General features: G+C 33.4%; 1 protein-coding gene across 7 annotated transcripts in view; it reads left to right on the forward strand.

Moving 5' to 3' along the window:
* Positions 1-5,204: 5,204 nt before the first annotated feature.
* LOC129225251 (glucose dehydrogenase [FAD, quinone]-like) overlaps positions 5,205-19,443 on the forward strand; it is a 44,033-nt gene continuing 29,794 nt past the window's right edge. For 4 of the 7 annotated variants that reach the window (XM_054859828.1, XM_054859827.1, XM_054859831.1 and 1 more), the window contains exons 1-2: positions 13,187-13,370; positions 17,638-17,769. The gene's annotated coding sequence lies outside the window, so the exon portion shown is untranslated. Of the gene's footprint in view, positions 5,308-12,317; positions 12,521-13,186; positions 13,371-17,637; positions 17,770-19,443 lie in introns of those variants that run through there. The other 3 variants (XM_054859829.1, XM_054859833.1, XM_054859832.1) reach the window with 3 other exon arrangements.

Consider the following 19,443-nt stretch of genomic DNA (forward strand, 5'->3'; position numbering starts at 1 on the left):
ATATATTGAAAAAGTAATGTATTCCTGAAAGTATTAGGATATTCGATTTTTGACGGACACGTTTTGAGGGGAGCAGGAGATATTTTGAATATTTTTGCTGTATGGGGCTACAAATGATATCACTCTTTGAGGGGGGGGGGCGTTGTTGTGATGTTATAGCAGTGTGTGATTAGGGTAGGGGCGTAACAAGAAGTGTGACGTCATGCATTTCTTAAAATAAGAATGTGTTTATGAAAAGTAAAGTGGTATGTGTCAAAGGAGGGAGTGGTAGGGTGATGTGTGACACTTTGGAAAAAATGGGAGGATGGAATAAAAAAATGTAGAAAAATTGACAGTCCCTGTTTTTTAGCATTTGTTTATCTGTTTTTATGTACGTCTCTCTCTCTCTGTGTGTGTGTGTGTGTGTGTGTGTGTGTGTGTGTGTGTGTGTGTGTGTGTGTGTGTCTGTGTGTGCGTGTGCGTGAGACTGGAACGACTGTTTATTCTCGCTCAAAATAAAAACATAGTTAGTGAATTGGACGAAATTGAAGGGTTTGCTGTAAAAAAAGGGGTTGGCTCCAAATTTAAATTTTTAACAACTCCGCATTAAAACTGAAAACACCGAGTCACAATCTGATTTTTTTTTTATTTTAATTTCATGACTTCACTCAGGGGAATACAATTGGAGATATCAAAATACATTAAATAAAAAATCGGATTTGTGTCTCCTGCTCTAATGCAGATCTTCCGAAAACTTTGAAAATTGAGCTACTCCCTTTTTTCAGCAAACCCTTAGATTAGAAACACTTAAACCCATGTTAATTCTGGAGGATTTGTTAAGGTTAGTTTCTAACCGCAGCAGGGAAGTGGCGCATTTGAAGTTTTTGCGCGTTTATATTAACTGTAATGTCTCAAGAAATAATGTAAGGATTCACATACATATGGACCCGGATGAGGGATGCTGCAGATGGTGTTTTAGCATTTATCGCTCCTAGAGAGATGGTGTGATTGAACACTTTTCTCCTCTGGCGTGATTGCTATATCTCAAGAAGTAATGCAAGGATTCGCACTAAAACTGGTACACAAGTGAACCTTAACAGATTCACATGCTGATTAATTTTTGGCACTGATTGACTTTAAGAGGACAACGCAACTAAATACTTATCTTGTTTAGTCTGTCTGTTATATCTTCTGAAGAAACGTTTTGGTTCAAATATAAATTGGTATATGGGTGGTTCTCATTGAGTGCAGGTGCTAATTATGTTCTGGTGCTAATCGCACAAGACTTTTTTTTTCCTAATTAAGCTTGACTGCGACATCTCAAGGTGTAAAATGAAAATTCTCCTCAAAAAACGAAGAGACAGAGAAATGAACACGCCACAGAAGTCATCGTACACTCAAATATTTTCGAATAAATTCATGACTAATATTATCATATCTCATTATTTTATTATTTTTGCATTGTGTTGACCCTTAACAGTCATTTGGTTTTAAATTTGTTTACCTTCTCCTTAATATTGTGCTTATTGCTTTAAAATGACTGGTATTCGTAAAAAACCACAAACACCATTTGAAATTTGAATTTTTTCCTCACAGTACAAGGTAAAATTGGTTTGAAATGTCTCTAAATCAGTTACTTTATTCCATTCTATAGTAAAGTTCTTGATAAATGCTTTAAAGAAAAGAATCGGACAGAAAACAAGGTAAGAAAAGGTCAATTGGCAAAGTTGACAAAGCGTGATCGGAAATTTACAGTTAAAACATTTAGGAAAAATACACATTTGAGTGCTATAAAAGTTTATACAGAGTGAAATGAAAATTTTTACATTTAATTTTCACCTAAAATTGTTCGCAAAGTTCTCTGATTAGTTGGATTAAATGGGACCTCTTTCCACAAAAATTTTCTAGGTCGTGCGAAAAACAGAAAGCTTATCTTTTCAACGCAAAATCAATGATAAATAAGCTCAAAACGTTTTGGAATTACGTCTTACTTACAGGTAAAAATGAATTCAACATTTTTGTATAATTGTAAATAGAAGAAAAAATTAGGAACTTAATCTTAAGAACTTAGTTGGACCAGTTAATCAGGACGGTGAAGGTGTTTTTGTGTGAGGGTGCATACCAGCATCAGGACTTGATAGTTCGGAATTTTTCGATGAAATAATGAGTCATGCTGTTCATTGAAATATCTTAAAAAACAATTTTAAACTTTTAGCCAAAAATTTGGTTATCGGAAACAACTTTTTTTTTTTAAAAATTAAGATAACGATAAAAAGCACATGGTTTTCAACGTTTGCGTCTATTGCCTCAAAAATTGTCCTAAAGTTTAGAAAATACCCCTTCAATCTATAGATTTGAACTTAATGTAACATATTTTGAGACATCTGGAGGCTAGATTACGAAAATACGACTTTGAAACGAAAATAGAGCTAGAAACAGTAAAACTCGAAGTGTGGTTGAACACTTACTCAGAAATTACAAAAAATAAAAGAAAGAAAAAATTATGAAATGTATTCCCAGACGTTTAAAAGATGTTGTTGATGCTGCATGATATTCTACTAAATAATAACTTAATAAAAAGTTACATCATTCAATAATATCAAGACAATTTTTAAAGGGTACAAAGACTTTTGAGAGATAAAATTTCCGGCACTTTTTGGTTTATGATTTTTAAAAAATTAAATTTTAATATTTTTAAAAAAATTTCATGCAGATTTGTTGAAAATTGACCATAGATCTTACAATTAAATACCTACTCCGAAATAATAATTCTAACCAATGGATAGGGTCCTATTTCATTGAAAGTCGTAGGTGTACGAACACTTTTGGGAGCCACAGTATATGGATTACACAAAATAGTTTTCCGCTTCCGAAAATGGCATTAAAAATTTTGGTCGATTATCGACCTAAATTTACTTACTTATGACCCTTTAGTAAGAACTATCAAATTAATTTGCCTTAAAATGTTTACTTTTGTGTGGAAGTGAATGCTAGAGAAGCAACGTTGTGACGCAAGTACGTATGTTGCAATTTTTGTGCGTCACGAATTTGATGCGCTTACGTTCATCTCAGCTGTCTTTTACATTTTGAAATAGTTAGTAATGCTTTGATATTTATATTTTAGTATGCTTAAAACTATGGCTGATTAAATAGCTTAACAAATTAAATACATATGTAAAATTAAATGTTGCAATTTCTGCTTTTGAATTTTAACAATCTTAAGTACAGTAAATTGTAGAAAAGCAGTCGAAAACTTTGTACTATGGAATAAAGTAAAACGACACAACGTGTATAAAGTACAAATAAAGTATTAAAATAGAGTTAAAAATTCAGCATCCATACTCAATTCTTAAACTCTATTTTAATACTTTATTTGTACTTTATACACTTAGTGTCTTTTTACTTTATATTCAAGTACAGTATTTAAGAAAAGTCAGTGGTCTGTTTAGGGCTTTACTAAATAATTTAACGTACTCTCAAGCCAATATTGTTTGTTAGCGTAAAAACATTTTCTGCAAAACATATTTTTTTTAATTATAAGGTATCTAACGGGGTTTTGGCTCACCTCAAGTTTGCCTTTTATTATCGTCACCATTTTTGAGGAAACAAAAAATATTTTTGCGAAATGTTCTGTTCAGTTGTCTGGCTATCGGAAAATTTGATCCTCACTGCAGTAGAAAAACTTTTTCAGAATATAGATATTGTAATTTTCCAAAAGCTTACCTCTTGGTCACATCACCAGCTATAGGGTACGTGATGTAACTCACTGTTTTCAGACTCTAAAAATTTGGTAAAATCAGGCTATATAGCCAAAGGTAGGGAAATTATAAACATCAATGTAAAAAGCTATACTCATTCAAAAAACTGCTTAATAGAAAAGAAACGACTCATGGAAAAATAAAAATCTACATTTCTTCACCCTGAACACACACACAAAAAAAAATCTTTAAGCAGAAAATTATACTGCCCTTAAGCAAGGGCTAAGGTTGCCCTACGAGCAACAATCCGAGAGCATAGTTATGACAACCAATAACCGGTTGGTGGCACTCTCAACTTCATTGAGATATCTGCCTCCAGATCGGTTATTGACGATTCCAGACTAATGAGTCCATAACAAGGATAAAACTTCAATCTCTGCATTAGGGTGGTTCATTTTTTTTTTCCGTCCAAGACACCCCCTATTTTTTTAGACTTACTAATGTATCATGCTGTAAAAGTTTTAGCTTTTTTTCTCAAACTTTAAGAGGATGCTCAGTGACCCTCAATTCAACATTAGCCGTAGTATAAAAAAAAATATTTAATTGACAAGTAAAAACAAGTTTAATTAACAAGTTGAAAAATATTTAATTTCCTCAGCTGCTTTTTTTTTTTTTTTTTGTAAATAATTTTTAATATGTAGCATCGTTTTTTCAGTTTAATGTATTTTTTAACCCCCCCTTCCCATGCGTATGAGGTTTGGGGGAGGGGGTTGAGCATCCTCTTTCAGCTGAAATAGGAAGCTAAAATTCTTCCACTATATTAATCTCCACCTGTCTAAAAATACTGAGGAGTGTCCCGTTATCTAGGAGAAACTTTTTTTTTACAAGTATTTTTGAACCACCGTACTCTGCATGTCATAATTGAGCTTTCTGCAACATTGTAAAATCGTTGCTGCCAACGATTCAATTTGAATTCAATGATTTTTGTCAAAATCACGCACTCCTCATTGAGGTACCCTTGTCTGTTACTGGCGCCGTTACCCTAAGACTTAGTAGTTCTTTTTCGTTTTTTTCCATGTTATCTAGAAAAATATGATTTTATTTAAAATTTTATCTATGCTCTAGCCCCTTATTAAAATTCTTCTTAATAAGTGCGCTGCCCTCGGGATTTTTTATTAAAATTTTTAATTTTATATTAGTTCTTGTATCTGTATCATTCCGGAAGAAATATTTCTCTGTAGTTTCTAAAAATAAAGTATCTGCAAATTCATCTAATTATAAACAAGATGTTCTCCGAGAGCCTAACGACTCTATTCAGCACGCAACATGAAAGTAAATGAGAAAATTGAAAGTATTAGTTTCAAACCTGGTTACTCAAAGATATCGTTTTTCCACCCAGCAAATACAAGTCATGTTGAAACCTTTCCTTCTGCATCGGATGTAATTGGGACGCCTGTAACTTCTATTTGATTCCCGTGCAATAAAATACGAAGATGTCGAAGGAATTTATTTCAAAAATACCTTTAACAATGGCATACTTTCACAGCTGCTTGACGTTTACCGCTATTTATGTTTCTTGACTAGCATGCCCATTCGGTAAACATTATTCAGCAGAACTTGCTCTGCCAAGGTACGTAAACTTTAATACTTTTGAGGTAGGTAAGGCATTAAATTTTGTTTAAAAAACGCATACTTCAGTAGTACCGCCAGATCTAAATATCTAAAAGTTTGATCATTAAAACACGTTTTGATTTTTTGTGTTCAATTAGAATAAAAATTTGTTTTGTTCTCATTTGCATTAGTTATATCGTTGAAATGTCTTCGTAGCCTCAAAAAGAGATACAGGAAAATATTTCTCAAATTAGAGAGCATCAGCTCGCACCTATAATATTGTACTCTTGATAACTCATTCAAACATTCAAGATCCAAATCAAATACGGAATGATTTTCAAATTTTAGAAATGCTTGAGAATTTGGTAATTACTTAGTTTGAAGGCCTTCCAAAGAGCGGTGTTATGAATAAATAACTATATTGCTTTAAAAATTGCAGATCGACAACAGGAATAGTTTTTAGTACAATGTAAAAAAATGTGCAAGGTTACTAGTTTTGAAGGGTGTAACGTTACACGAATTCTGGCTTGTGTAGTATCATTGTTTTAAAAATTGGAGGAGCCTTGTGTTTTATAGGCACAATAATATAACATCGCTTATAAAAACTAAATATTTAATTACGCTACTACGTACAAATTTTGTTACAACTCCATAGTCAAAATATCAATTAATGGAATGCAGCATTGTTGCCAATCGCTATAACAAAAAGTCCTGTTGCCGTAACATCTTCTTTACTAATAATAGAGCTGAAAGTCTCTCTGTCCGGAGGATGTCTGTAGGATGTCTGTGACGCGCATAGCGAATAGACCGTTCGGCCGATTTTCATGAAATTTGGCACAAATTTAGTTTGTAGCATTAGGGTGTGCACCTTGAAGCGATTTTTCGAAAATTCGATGTGGTTCTTTTTCTATTCCAATTTTAAGAAAAAAACTCTCATAAATTACGAAATTATCGTAACGTGGAACCGTGACACGGGCACATGCCAATTGGCGAGATATGAAATTATCATAACGTGGAACTGTAACGTGGGTACAAGCCAATCGGCGAGAAAATTCACCATACATTATTTGTAAATATACAGGCGAACCAAAAGACCTTTTAATTTTTCTATTACGGGCAAAGCCGTGCGGGTGCCACTAGTTAATAATAATAAAGCTGAAAGTCTGTCTGGAGGATGCCTGGATCTCTGTGACGCGCATAACGCCTAGACCGATCGGCCGATTTTTATGAAATTTGGCACAAAATTAGTCTGTAGTATGGGAGTGTGCACCTCGAAGTGATTTTTCGAAAATTCAATTTTAATCTTTTTCTATTCCAATTTTAAGAACATTTTCCCGAGCAAAATTATCATAAGATGGACGAGTAAATTACCAAGTTATCATAACGTGGAACCGTAACATGGGCAAGCCAATTGGTGAGAAATTCACCATACATATTTTGTAAATATACAGGCGAACCAAAAGACCTTTTAATTTTTTACTACGGGCAAAGCCGTGCGGGTACCACTAGTATGCTAATATATTACATTCCTCCCTTCCAAATTCTAGAAAAGTACTATTATTTATGTCCGTATAAGTCTGTCTGGAGGATGCCTGGATCTCTGTGACGCGCATAACGCCTAGACCGTTCTGCCGATTTTCATGAAATTTGGCATAAAATTAGTCTGTAGTATGGGGGTGTGCACCTCGAAGCGATTTTTCGAAAATTCAATTTTGTTCTTTTTCTATTTCAATTTTAAGAACATTTTCCCGAGCAAAATTATCATAAGATGGACGAGTAGATTATCAAGTTATCATAACGTGGAACCGTAACATGGTCAAGCCAATTGGTGAGAAATTCACCATACATCTTTTGTAAATATATAGGCGAACCAAAAGACCTTTTAATTTTTTACTACGGGCAAAGCCGTGCGGATACCACTAGTATGCTAATATATTACATTCCTCCCTTCCAAATTCCAGAAAAGTACTATTATTTATGTCCGTATAAAACGTGTCAGTAATCCAGTCTTTCAGGTGCTTTTCGAATTCTATGAGGGTGCTTGTAAGCACCATTATTGTTGTTGACCTCGCGAGATGACACGTTTTAATTTTCTTTAGGATTTTCTTTACAGTTTTCTTCTACTGTTCTAACATTTTCATTTTCTAACTGCCTTTCGTTCGCTTCTTCTCTAGATCTGTCTATTTCTGGGACGTATGGCCCAAATTTCTGGTGATTCCAGTGTTTTGCTATCATGATTACTACGACAATTGTCTTCATCTTCCAACTCTTTTAACTTGATCATGTCCTCATGATGACAGCTCCATATTCGATCGATATGCCTCTTCCATACTACACCAGTCTCTTTTCTTTTGCACAAATATACACTGAAACCTATTTTATCAAGTACCACTGCTTCAACCCATTTGTCATTTCGATCACGGTAATTTCTGACCATAAAGTTTTCCCCAATCTCAACACCTTTCCTAGATTTTCCTCTATAATTCCTTCCTTGATCTGTTTGGTGGTTTTTAACTCGTTCTTCTAAACTAGGCCTTGAAAGATCTAATCGGGTAAGTAAAGCTCTACCAAACATCAATTTTGCCGGAGTTTCGCTTGAAGTAGTATGAGGTGTATTCCTATAATCAAACAAGGATTTTTGAATTATATCTTGAATAGAAAACTTATTAGCGCTCTGTCGCTCACATTTAGAAGTGACTGCTTTTACAATCCAGACTTTCACAGTTTTCACTAAATTCTATGCCGCACCATTACTCTGGGGGTGATATGGTGGAGTAGGAATATGCTTAATACCATTATTTGCTTTAAACTGCATGAATTCTTCTGAATCAAAAGGTGGTTCATTATCCAAAACAAGAGTATGTGGTAATCCAAAACAAATGAATATTCCTCGCAGTTTTTCGATACAATTTCTGCAGTCGTATTCAACATAGGTGCAACCTCAACCCATTTGCTACGAGCATCAATCAAAACCATGTACTAATTTCCATACAGATGTCCAAAAAAATCGACATGAATTCTTTCCATTGTTTCTTTGGTCAATCCCAAGGTGTGAGTTTTTTCTGGGGGGGGGGGGGAAGGTTGGAGTTATCGAACAGCCATTGCAAGTTTTAACCAATTTCTCAATTTCTTGATCTAACAAAGGCCACCAAAAAATTGATCTTGCTCTAGATTTTATTTTAACTATGCCCATATGACTTCCATGTAGTTCTTCTAATATCCTTTTTCTTAAGTGGACCGGAATAACTACGCGGTAGACCCACAATAAACAACCTTGCTCACAAGTCAGTTCATTTCTATGATACCAATATGGTTTAATCTCATTCTCTACAGTTGATTCATCTACCTCTGGCCATCCATGTAATACATAGCGCAATCCGATACTTAAAATTTTATCTCGACGTGATTCAAGAACCACTTGGTTAAAATCAATTGGTATTTCGCTATTCATTGTCATAAAATTACAGATAGACCATTCTCCTTCTTCCACTAATTCGACCTGATAAGTATAATGACCAGCGTTGCAGCCTATTTGCTACCATTTGTATTATGCCCTTTTTATGACCAAATATTGAGACTAACAGTTTATAATCTGTAACTAAAATAAAATGTTTTGCTGTCAGGTATCGGGAAAAATGTAATAACTCCAAAAAATATGGCTAATGCTTCCTTATCTATTTGAGCAGTTTTTCTCACTGGGTTCTTGAAACATAAGCAATGGGTTTTCCTGCCCATTTGGAAAAACATGAGAAATTACTGCTCCCAGACCATAAGCAGAGGGATCACAAGCAAGTTTAACTGGGAGCGCAGGATCATAATGCGCTAAAACTCTTGCAGAACACAAACAAACTTTTACTTTCTGAAATGCTTGCTTACAGTATTTATCCCAAACACAAGGGGCATTTTTGTGCAGTAATTTGTACAATGGATGCAGAATATTTATAAAATTCGGAACAAACGCTCCGTTGTAGTTTATCATACCAATAAAAACTTTTAACTGTCTTGTATTCTGAGGTCTCAGGACGTTCTGAATAGCTTCAATTTTACCTGTTGAAGCATTTAAACCTTCGATGCTTATCTTATATCCCAAATACTCAACAGACTTTTGAAAGAACTTTGCTTTATTAATTTTCAGTCCACTTTTTGCTAACCTGCTGAAAACGTTTTCTAATCTTCTCAAATGTTCATTTCTATTTTTCCTGTAATTATAATATCATCTAAGAAACATCCTACGCCATCTAAGCCTCGTAGTAATTGGTCTATTAATCTTTGGAACATCGATGGTGCAGAAGAGACTCCGTAAGGAATTCTGTGATACCGAAATAGCCCTTTGTGAGTACTTATTGTTCCTAATTTCTGAGACTCATCATCTAGCAGAACCTGTAGATACGCTTGCGACAAATCAAGCTTAGTAAATTCACCTCTTTACAGTTTATTAAATAGCTCTTCAATACGAAGCAAAGGGTATTTTGTCAATTTCTAAAACACGATTTAACGTTACTTTGTAATCCCCACCTTGCTCTTTTAAGTTCAGTTTGAAGCAACCTTTCGTATAAGTGCAAAGACTTCCATCAAATACCCCCCCGCTAGCATACTTTTCTATCAAATCCTTTAAAGCGTAATTCACATTAATACAATTAAATAATGGGAATTGCACGTTTAATGTAGCAATCCAGTCTCTTCCCATTAAAGGAGTACCTCCATTAGGAAAACATATAAAGTTAAATCATGATTTTCATAACGGAAATCCACATTAACTTTGGCTGTATCCGAAGGTGTGACAGGATCACCTGTATAACTTCTAAATCTATGTGCTGTTTTGGTCACAGGTACGTGAGATAAAATTTTTTTATACACATTTTCAGGGATTGCTGAGATTCCAGCACCTGTGTCAATTTCCATGATCATCGGAACATTCTCAATTAAAACTGTTTCCGTAAAAGGTTATGTGAAACTTGTACATTTTATATTAAACATTTGATCATTAAACTTTTCTGAATCCCTGAACTTAAGAAAAGTTTCGTTTTTAATATTATCTTTAAATTGTTCTTCACTAACTTTTTTCTGAAAGGCATTAAGTGATTGCGCATCATTGTTATCAAAATTATCGCCAACATAACTGTTGCCAAAATAATGTGCGAGTCCGGTATTATCCTTAAACCTATTACTCTTCTTAGTACACCTTTTACTCAAATGGCCTTTAATTCCACAGTTGTGGCATTTATATGAGCGAAAACGACATCTGTTTATATTATGGTTGAATTTACCACAGCACAAACTACGCGTGTTATTTATGTTTTTTCAGGATGTACTACCAAGTATAATTAGGATTGAAATTGAAATAAAGTATGCTTATGGTACAGCATTAATGTACCGCCCCTATTGTTTATTATTTTTTGATAAAGTGATTTACTTGCGCCGCGGCATGATAATTTGATTACATTATTTGGTAATGTTTAGCATGCAAGGAAAGGCTTTATTGTGACAAGGCTGAACTGGATACGGTAACTACCCTGTTTTACTGATAAGATTCATTTTAGGAGAATGAAGAAACGAAAAAGTGGTCAACAATGAACGCTATTTACTGGAGTTTAGGGTTCATCCACTGGAGTTAGGTTTAAGATGTCAACTATCAAAATATCACCAAACAGGCAATTGCTGCTTTCAAATGTAGAAGCAATTTTTACCCGTCATATCTTGACGGGCGATTTTCTGGTTAGTATCTAGAAACGTAAATATGGAATCCACTAAAACTCATTTCAGAAGCAATGGAACAGTCTGTGGAGATAAACTGGACAAATGAAATGCGGTACGCAGTACCATTTTTGAACTCGACACTACTGCCCATGCTGCTTCTATCTTTAGCACGGCAAAAGAACTCAGCTCAACCCAAGTCAACATTTTCTGCTGAATATGATTACATCGTAGGCAAGTAAAAAATTAGTTTTTTTTCCTAAGAAAGTATTTCCTATACGGCATGAATATCTTTAATATAAAGCGTTTAAGCGTTTAGCAAATAATACTAATTGTTTTCATATGCATATGTAAAAGTGCGTGATTTCATTATATTTTTTTTCAGATATGTGGTTCTTACATAATGTACTCTTTAAACTTGAGGATGAGTAATAATATTTTTAAATGTAGTTTCAGTATTCAATATAATTTCTGACACCAACCATTTGCACATATCAATTACACATAAATTTAGTTTTCCATATAGTATTTAATGATTTTTTTCTCTTTTGTTTTTAACCGTGAATCAGCCGGCTTGTTACACTATTATCGTGTACAGTGAAAAGTAGAGGAGTTGCTCCCTCTAGATTTCACTGAACAGTTTGCACGATTTCAAGCAATAACTTTATCACATTTTTTTTTTTGCAAAAAGCTATTATGGTATTCTTAATGTAATCTCTGCTGATTTATATCAGTTTAATCTCTACAATAATTGATGAAGGAAATTTTGTGTAGGTATTACTAGTAAGAATGTAAAAATACATAGTGAATTTTCCGGCAAAAAATTTGAATTGTATTTTTACATAGCTGGTGTTTAATACAGGAAAAATATTTGAGTGTCATGATATTCAAAGGGAGAACGAAATATACTTGAAAATGATTTGATATTTAAATAGAGAACGAAACTGTTTGAATTAAACAATAAATATTAGTCTTGACTTATTAGTCTACATTATTGTCTAACCATATTATATTGGACAAAACTGTTAAGCGATTCACTTACCATAGTAATGACAACTCTGCTTTAAGGCAAAGTTCTGTCTTCATGGTAACTTTGAGATCCTACGAGCTTTCTTATAAAATGTAGCTTGGATTAGAAAATCCGAAATAGCAAGAGTAAAAACTGAAATAATAATTTCTCGACATTGAAATTCCCACTGCATGAAAAGAGGTCATAAAATGAAGCAAAAAAGTAACAAAAACCTTAAAATTGATATTCTCACACTTTAGTTTGCCTCAAAATAGGCCCTTCAACTAAGTTCTTTGAATGTTCTCTTTGAACTATTTTTTTTTCAGTGGGTGGTGGTGTGGCAAGATCAATCGTAGCTAGCCGTCTATCTAAAATTCCACAGGTATCCGTTTTGCTCTTGGAAGCTGGAGGAACCCCTCCTCTGTTGAGTGATGTGCCGGCAGTTTCGAAGATTTTCTCTGTCAGTGATCTTACTTGGGGATACAAATCCACACCTCAAAAATACATTGGCGAAAGTATTATTAACAAAGTAAGCAGTTTAATGTAAGATTTAAAAGCTATTCATTATTATAAGCATTTCTCCAATAAAGAAGTTATGTACTATTTCACTGTAGCGTTAACTTTCTTTGAATTTCCGGTAAGCAAATTTAGTTTCCAAAAACTTCGAAATGTTTTTAAAGCATTGAAGAAATACATTTTGCATGTAATGCATATGAAGAAATGCATTTTGCATGTAATGCATACGAAGAAACGCATTTTGCATGTAATGCATATGAAGAAATGCATTATGCACGTAAAGTTTGTGAAAGCGTACTTTATGCATATAATGCATCAGGAAATACACTACGCACGTGATGCATATTAGGAATGTATTCATATTAGAGAATGCATTATGCGTGTAATTCATATGAGGAAATGCAGTATGCATGTAATGCATATGAGAAAATGCATTATGCATTTTAAGATACGTTACGAAATATGTTATGCATGTAATGTATGTTAAGAAATACGTTATGTACGTAAGGCATATGAGGAAATGCATAATACATTAAATACAAGTAAGAAAATGCATTAATGCACATGAGAAAATGCACTATACATGCAATGCATATAAGGAAATCCATCATGCATGTGATGCATCTGCGGAAATGCATTACATGTAAACTAATTCTATTTTCGCATTGTGTGGACTTTGCCGTTGGTGAGTGGCAGAGTTCTGGGTGGAGGAAGTGCGATCAATGGTATGATTATGGTTCGTGGTAATCGTCAGAATTATGATCAGTGGGCTACAAGTGGAGCGACAGGGTGGAGCTATGAAGAAGTTTTGCCATACTTCATAAAACTAGAAGACAACCAGAACGCAGTATACTTGCAAAATGGTGAGTAAGCCCAAGTTTGAAGTCATTTTCAAAATTCACAGCTCAAAGTTTTTTAGCTCCAAAAAGTTTGAAGCTTTTAGATTTTTTATGTAATTCTTTTTTTAATTTTTAATTAACATTTAGTGTATGTGATAAATTAAAAAGCTAGGCAACGAACCGCTGCATTGCTGTAGTTATTTACAAAAGTTATTACTAATTTTACATCTTAAAAAAGCTTGAATTTAAGAATTTTTTAAAGAACTATTTTTTTTTTCCAGTTTTTAACAAATATTTAATGCATGCAAGAAGTTACGAAATCAGGAAACATTATATTGCTGACTACACATTTATTCAATACGCATCAACCATGTTCATATTTATTGTTTAGTTAAATTTAACAATGTCCTTTTAACCCAAATGAATATGTTTGCTTGAAAACTACAACTCCGCGTTGTTTTTGGCAGATTTGAACAAAATTTGGTGAAAAAGTACTTATATCAACAAGCTTGAGGAATTGGACAGCATTGCATCTATGCCGAAAGAAAATGTGAAAAAGTATATGTACACGTATCCAGTAAATGAAGAATCTTTAAACTCTAGCTGCTTCATCTACTGGACAAGCTAAAAATATTTTTTCATATTTTATCTCGGCATAAATGCAGCTCTGTGTATGTGTACTAGTCCTCTTAGCTCAACTTTATATTAATTTTTAAGCAAATAGCTGCATGAAGGTTGAGATTTTATTCTAAACTACAAATCTGATTAAAAATTTTCCCTTTCAATTAATTCTTTTCGTTTGAATCGCTTTTATTTACACTTTTGAATTTCATATTTGCAAGTTTTACCTTATTTTAAAGGACAGAGAAAACTGCACAAGATAAAATTTGTCCAAATATTTTACTGTATATAAGAAAAGCAAGGCAAATCAATAGTAATTTCTTTAAGATAAAAATACATTTAATTTGATTTCCTATTCTGTTTGCTAAAAGGGACAAAATTTAAGTTAATTTTCGATTGCTTACCAGTTAAGGATTAGCGTTTGTTTGACTACTTATTATATTGTCGCTCTAATTAGTTGACTTGCGATCAGCTGAAACTTAAGAGATTCCATCTCTTAAATAGAGGTAAGGGAAGCAGCTACGTTTTCTTAAACTATGACTTTACGTCGTTTGTAACGATTATTGATGTTGCATCAATCTAAGAATATCTCCTCTTTCAGTCCGAACATAAATGAGGGCATCCAAGTCCACGCATTTTTTTTATACCATAGCTAAACTATACTTGTTAGGAATTATTTAACTAATGCACAGCCTTTGCTTAAATTTTCTTTTTTTTTTCGTCTAATATTCTTTCAATCAGCAATCCACCAAACAATATTCCAGCAACTCAATAATTGAATTTTTCAACGGGCTATTCGTTTAATTCAAAATAAGGTACTCTGAATAGTAAATGATTGCTTACGTGATTAGGTAAACGACAGTATCTAGAAGAATGAGTTTCTGAGATATTTAAATAAGCTTGCTTTTAATTCCTTACAAACACTACTAAAATACTGCAATTTGATGTTTATCTTTTCGTGCTTCTTTTTCAACGGAAACCAAATAAACTAGTTTGTAAAATAAAGCTAAAGTTTAATGAATGACAAAAGTTGCAAAAATAAATAAACAAATAAATGAAAAACAAAAAACTACATGTACTGCTTTTTTTCTGCCCAATAAAGAGTAGTATTTGGTACATGATATTAAGAACATTTTTATTTATGCTTGTAATTATTAAGAAAATACAGTACATCATTGGTTATCCGAATTTCTCTCAACCGAAACCTTGTTTAACCGAAGTAGGTTTTCTTTAATATATTTTTTAGTTAGTAAAGAATATCTCTTCAAGGTTCCATGAAGTAACCGTTTCTATTCTAGGAACTGAATTATTTGTGCATTTCTGTCATTTCTCTCCATCCCATCCCATCAATAAGTTTCTTGAACACTTTAAAAAATGAGAATTATTCAAAATGTTGTTAATTTGAAAGCGTTTGAATGTGAAAGAAAAGTATTGAAATGCTTTTGTGAATATTTTGTGGCTACCTACACACCTTTCAAAACATAGAGCAAAAAAAAAAAAAAGTTAACTGCATTATTGGTAACACAATAACTATTAAAGTTTACTACATTACGTCTTATTCAACTCACATTACATTTTCTGGGCTGTTCGATATTTTTTGAACACATTTATTGTTTCTAATTATAGTAATACAATCAAACACATTACATTTAGTAGATATTTTGCAACTATGTCCGCGGAACATCATACAGCAAAATCTATAATGGTTTTGCTTCACACTTTTTTTTTGAGGATGTAGAGGGGACAGAGATTAACATCCCAGTAAATAAACACCCCCTAATCAGTGGATAAAATAAAAATATTCTTGTCGTTTTCTTTTTGGAATTAATTGTACATAAGGAAGCTAGTTTTGTCAATTCATCAAAGAAAACTTTTGAAACTACACTCTATAACAAATAAAAAATCGACGCAACAAGAAGAAATCATCCGATTGCTTTGAAATTTTGTATGCATAAATGTTTTGACCTCATATGAAAATGATTAAAATTTGGTGTCCAATTAATGAATAGTTTGATCCCCAGCGCAGCGAAACTGCGCATGCAGCAGATGTATATAAAGAGCAGTTCTTCAACAGTTGTTAAAACTTGCGGTTTGATTGCGATTCAGATTACCTTTCAACAACTTAAAAATGCCTCGCCGCATGGTTCGTGCTCATTACGAGCAACTGTCAGAGTTTAAAAGAGGTCGTATCATTGGATTGAAAGAGGCTGGTTGGTCAAATCGGAGAATCGCTCATCAATTGAGTCGAAGCGATGCAGCGATTCGAAGATGTTCGCAAAGATGGGTGGAAAATGGCAGAAATCAGCGTCAGGATGGTAGCGGTCACCCTAGGGTCACAACAGATCGTGAAGACAGAGTTATTGTCCAATCAGCTGCTACAGCGCTTTCTTCATCTCTATGAATCATCAAACATTCAACCCAAACACCAGTGACATTTTACAGACGGTTGGGACAGCGAAATCTTCTCTCGCGCCGACCATTACGCCACCTGCCACTGACGCCTACACACTGCCGAGCTTTATTACAGTGGTGCATGGTTCAATCAGGTTGGAATGATGCCGACTGGGGACGTATAGTCTTTAGCGACAAATTCCACTTCCAACTGTGTCTTGACGATCATCGAGGACATGTTTAGAGACACATAGGGCAGAGGGGGAACCCTGGTTTCACTTTTGCACCCCACACTGGCCCTCAACAAGGCATTATGGTCTGGGGTGCCACTTCCTTTGATAGCTGGACCCCTTTGGTTGCAATTAGAGGTACACTTACTGCACAGCGGTACGTCAACGACATCCTAAGACCTGTTTTGCTGCCGTTACTTTTGTTGTACCCCCAGCTGATTTTCAGCAGGACAATGCCAGATAACATACGGCACGGGTTGCTATGAGCTGTCTGCAAGCTTTTCAAACTCTTCCGTGGGCATGCCAGATCGCCACATGTCTCTCCCATCAAGCAGGTCTGGGATATAATGGGATGGCGATTGCATAAGGCCAGGAATGTTGATAACCTCGTTCGACAACTGGAGTGAGTTTCGCAGGAAATACCGCAGGACTCCGGGAGCATTATCGGGCTTTGCCACGCCATGCTTCAGCTTGTATCCAGGCTAGAGGAGGGTCAACACCTTATTGAACTTGTTGCTGTAACTCTGACATAAATTATTCAATTGTTCTGAGAATTTAATCATTTACTATTATGTGCATTGTCTTCCTATCCACCAATTTTTGTCTCAATCGGACCGCTCATTCGTGGTGCGTCGATTTTTTTTGTTATAGAGTGCATTTTTGAAAACAGGAAGCAAATGCTTCTAAAGATTTTTCGCATGTTTGTTTCAGGTTACTTGAACTAATGTTTGCAGTTAGTAGAAAAAGATCATGATTTTATTGAATCAGACTAGATAGCAGTTCCAATATTTTCGCGGTAAAAGTTGAAATTTCTGAAACATTAAATACCATATGGAAAATGTGATACTGGTATCATTTTTGGCCAATTACAGTCGCGTTTATGTCTTCCATTCTGATACAAATGTAAAGATTCTTCTGGATTTTGCTTTATATTTAAAAAAGTGTTTTTAAACCCAATGTTTATTTATAGTAAGTTTTCGTTATAAAATGTAGAATACATTTTTTTTTTGTAGAATATATATTTTTTAAAGACAATTTTTAATGCATAGGTTACCATGGCTCTGGAGGGCCCATCACAGTTGAGAAACCTCGTTATGAATCGGAACTAAGGCGTGCAGCAAGAGACAGTGCACTAAGCTTAGGTTATCAATTCGTTGACATTAATGGTCCGAGACAAATGGGTAAATAGTTTTCAGTTAATTTTTCTTTCAAAATCTTTTTTAAAAAAGGTAGATAAAAAAGTTGTATAAAAAATTGTGTCAAAATGTTTTACCGTGGTTTTACGGCCTTGAAACCTTTTCTTTTTGATAAAAAGATGTACTATGTTCAAAGAAATGTTTACATATTCTTTTTTCCTACTTCCGATTAAAAATTTGAAACGGGCACATTTAAAAGAAAATAATTTTCAGCTTATCTAAATATTGACCACTTAATCGAAAAAATATTGTAATAATGATTGACTCCTTAACTTACTCAATAAGTAGAAAAATCACTTAAGTATTAAGTATTTCTGCATCTCATTTCCTAATAAATAAAAAATATCATATGAGGGTCTGTTTTTTAAGTGAGACTATAGGAAAAATTCGTGAATATCATTCAGTTAATTTTAGGTATCTCATTTAAGCATTTAAAAGAGATAATATTTTTATTATGGCATTTAAGTTCACAGTTTCGACATATTATCATCTAAAAAGATGTTGCTGCACTTCCTTTTATCAAGAAATCCTCCGCCCCCCCCCCCCCCAAAAAGGTGTTTTAAATTTCGTTTTCTTTCGATACTTTTACAAGAATGGAAAAAATGGATTAAAGTTAAAATTTGAGTAGAAAATAATTTCTCAAATTAAATTTTAATTAATTTATTGAAGGTTTTAAATAATTGTACCTTACAAAAAAAAAAAAAAAACTTGTTTTCGCCAAGGTTAAGAAACTTTCAAAATATGGCAACAGCAATTACGCTAACCTGCGACATTTATTTTTCGCAGGCATTGTTAACTAATTCTTTCGTATTTTTTAGCTTTTAATCCTCCTAAATTCTTTATATACTGCCTGTACAACTCAAAATTGTTTTACACAACGCAAATTTTGAAACCAAAATAAACAGATAAATACGTAAAAATAAAAATTACGATTATAAAATAGATTTTAAAAGACATTTTTCTTTCTTTTTTAATTCTTAAAATTATAATGTACACTGTTACATCTGCAAAACTGAAAGATTTAAAAAAAAAAAAAAAAAATGGCAGAACGGGCATTGACCTCTTAAGTTCCAATTAAAGTTACTCTACTAAAATACTGCACATTTTTTATCTCCTTAAGTAAACTATTTTTTATGAGTAGGAAAATGTGGGACAAAGTGACTGAGTTTTTTCAAAATGAACAAATCGGAACTTTGTTTTGAAAATTACAGTACATAAAGAAAGAACATTGTATTTTTTTTTAAATAAAACTTGCGTTGAAACAGTATTTTTTATTTTTGGAAGTAAATTTGAGTCTTAAAAAAAAAGTGGAAATTTTTCATCTTTTTTCCATGGGGCAAACTGAAAAATAAAATAAATTTCTAATGAAATATTTTCTATTTGATTATAAAACATGTTTTTGATCAAAGGAATCCGAAAATAAAAAGTTGAATAAATAAAGAAAAATATAATGACACAAAAAACGAATAATTACATGAATAAATCAATTCATGTATGAAGATTTTTGTACTTTATGTTAGCGTGTGGGAAACGTTTTACATCTCTTACGGGAAAAAAATATTGAAATGAAAAAAGAAAGTCAGCCCACTAAGAACATTAAAGCAAAAATCCAGAACAGAGTGGAGAAGAATTTTCTAAATATTATGAAAATATAGATGA

Source organism: Uloborus diversus, chromosome 6 (assembly GCF_026930045.1).
Source record: "Uloborus diversus isolate 005 chromosome 6, Udiv.v.3.1, whole genome shotgun sequence".
NCBI lineage: Eukaryota > Metazoa > Arthropoda > Arachnida > Araneae > Uloboridae > Uloborus > Uloborus diversus.